Source organism: Frankliniella occidentalis, unplaced genomic scaffold, assembly GCF_000697945.3.
Source record: "Frankliniella occidentalis isolate FOCC.00 unplaced genomic scaffold, Focc_3.1 Scaffold11, whole genome shotgun sequence".
NCBI lineage: Eukaryota > Metazoa > Arthropoda > Insecta > Thysanoptera > Thripidae > Frankliniella > Frankliniella occidentalis.
In genome coordinates, this window is record NW_026267141.1 from 1608014 (window position 1) to 1610844 (window position 2831).

General features: G+C 55.4%; 1 protein-coding gene across 1 annotated transcript in view; it reads right to left on the minus strand.

Moving 5' to 3' along the window:
- The window catches only part of LOC113207377 (uncharacterized), a 38085-nt gene that overhangs the window by 14637 nt on the left and 20617 nt on the right, over nucleotides 1-2831 (minus strand). The window lies entirely within an intron of this gene.

Sequence of the window (2831 nt, forward strand, 5' to 3'; positions counted from 1 at the left end):
CCCCTCACCTTCCCCCTCCCCGTCGAATCACCCTTCCGCCCCAGTCGCTAAGGTTCACACTTCCACGCCCACGTATTAAAAAATAATCACTCGCTCTCATATCAACCAACCCCCTGCCCTTGCGTGCGTACGGTGCGTACGTACGTTTATAAACGCGACCCTAGACGCAAAATCACAAGAAAACAAAAGTAACAAGATGTCTTGAACTTGAGATAAGAAAGGTCTAAAGTATCCATCATCGCGAACATTTTACGAAACTATTAAGAGTTTTGCGCTCAACTCGCATAATAAAAGGGGCCTCATGTGTGTGCGCGCGCGCACGCGTTTAAACATTTTAATCTGGCGGGGCTGCTGCCTTAAAAAGCAACGCATCAGCGACAAGCGGAGCAAAGTCTGGGCTTCCGGCCGACAGGGCCTCATGCATGTTGCGGGTCCGGCTCGTGCCGCCGCGTCCATCCGGCCCGGCGGACCCGGCCACCGCGGCAGCCGCGGCCGCGTCTGGGGCCCGGCACTGCAGGCCGACCCCGCCAGCGCGAGCCCCGCCAGCCCCGCCAGCCCCGCCGGCCCCGCCAGCACGCGACGATATTACTAATAAAAGATTTAATTAGTGCTACATCCGGACGGCGGGGCGGCAAGGGCGGTTCGATCCTCTCGACGGATATTTAATTGTCGGTTGCATCTAATTGGGCGCGCCGTACGTCGTCGGCCGCCGCGGATGAGGGAAGGAGAAGGAGCGAGAGAGGGAGAGCGAGGGAGAGCGAGAGAGGCAGAGAGAGTGAGAGAGAGAGAGAGAGAGAGAGAGCGAGCGAGAGAGCGAGAGAGGGAGAGAGAGAGAGAGAGAGAGAGAGAGAGAGGATAAATGGACCGTACGACTGTCTCGCGCCAATCAGCACTGCCTCCTGTAACTAATGGAATCAAGCGCGCTCGGTCCTGATTTCCATACCAACGGCCCGGCCGCCGCCATGGAGGTCCTGCTCCCTCACCGCTGTGGCACCCACGCGCCCGGAGAGCAGGCTATGACCCAGGCCTCCAGGTCCTTGCCGGTGTCGTACGCAGAACTCCCGCGAGAGTGGCGTTACCTACTTGCCATGTGACCATTATGATTATGCCATGTGGCTGACTCACGCCGCGAACTTTCGCAGTTTATACACTGTACCGCAGGCAGGGGTGCGGTGGGTTTGCCTATCCACGCTGCCCACGGCTCCTTACGGCTCCGTGGGAGTAGGCAACCCGACCGCACGCGTGCATGCGTTACAGTATGACTATGAAGGTGCGCGGCGAGAGTCAGCCACCTGGTAAAGAAACCTCGTTCTTGTAGAGTGAGATTCTATAATCTCACTCAATTAAGTGATAAACATTAGGGATTCTTACTCAAAAAGCCGGCGAGATTTCCTAACCATCACCCGGATAAGTGAGATTTCACAAGTTACCTCTCTAATTGAACCACCCTGTGCTGCATGAGAGAAGAACGCTACGCCAGCAGTCAAGCAATATGATGTTGTTCTCGACGGAGTAGGCGATAGCCATATGGGGTGGCAAGTTGAAAAGGACTTTGAGAAGTCACCGTCACCCTTCCGGCCACGGCACTGTGACCACACGCACTCGGTCGCATTCAGGAGAGATTGATCCCTGGAAACGTGCGATGATTCAATGGAGAGTGCGAGCTTTGCGGGTGGGACACGAAGGGCGCGAGGAGGGGGGGGAGGGGGAGACCGCCAAAGACCAAGCCCCTTGGGTGACGAGAGAGAGAGAGAGAGAGAGAGAGAGAGAGAGAGAGAGAAGACAGAGAGAGAGAAGACAGAGAGACAACAGACGGAAACAGAGGTGTGGGGGTGGGGGTCACCAATTTGTATCCCCGAGATGTGTATAATTCCTGCCGGTCAAGCGGAAGGTGGTGTGCTTCCTCCTGCTTTGTGCCCGAACCTATTGTGCTGGGATGCACAGCCTCGCCAAGACGGCAGGCGTGACGCCCCCGCGTGCAGCCCCCCCCCTTTTCTCTCTCTCTCTCTCTCTCTCTCTCTCTTTCTCTCTCTCTCTCTCTCTCTCTCTCTCCTTTTCTCAGAGACACCGATACCGGCCGCTACGCTTCATCACCGGATACACAGCAGCAGTAAAATGCATTATTCTGCCTCCCAAAACAGAGCGATGGCCGGATAGATTGGAGGCAAAAACATCCCTCCGGCCCCGGTCCCTTCCGCCCGCGCTTTGTCGCGACTATTGCCCCCAATCACCACCATTTACTATTCCTTCCTTGGGCTCCGTGCGATATTCAAGATATGCAAAGTCGGCCTTTTCGACATCGTTTCGTAATTGTTGTCAACTGTCTAATACGCACCCCCTATCCATCTCGATTTGCGCCTGATTTCAGGGTGTGTGCCCCCCCCCCCCCCCCCATACACACACATTTCGGAATAACTTCGTTTTGTAAGGGAATAGGTTGCAAGATGAACTATGCGCTTTGAGTTCTTGTTAGGTATACAGATCAGCTCATGTCAATAGTAAATGAGTAGTCAGTGATTTTTGTGCCCTGATGGTGCAGGCCAGAGCAAATCTGTGAATGTGTACGTATAAGACTGTAAGGGCGCAGTATGACGTCCGATGGGGTACTGACTATGACCAGGCCAGGGGCCAGGTATACCACGGCCCTGTAGAAGGGGTGCAAGAAATGAAAAGGGCTGTGGTGCGCATCGACCCAAGGACAGAGCAGCAGGTTGTTTGTTTATACGTCCTTGTTGTTGTCATTCGGGGTAGTGGACGAGGGAGGGGGCGGAAACGTGCCAACTCAGGAAGAAGTAATACCGGGGCGGGCGGATGTAGGAGGGAAGCGGGGG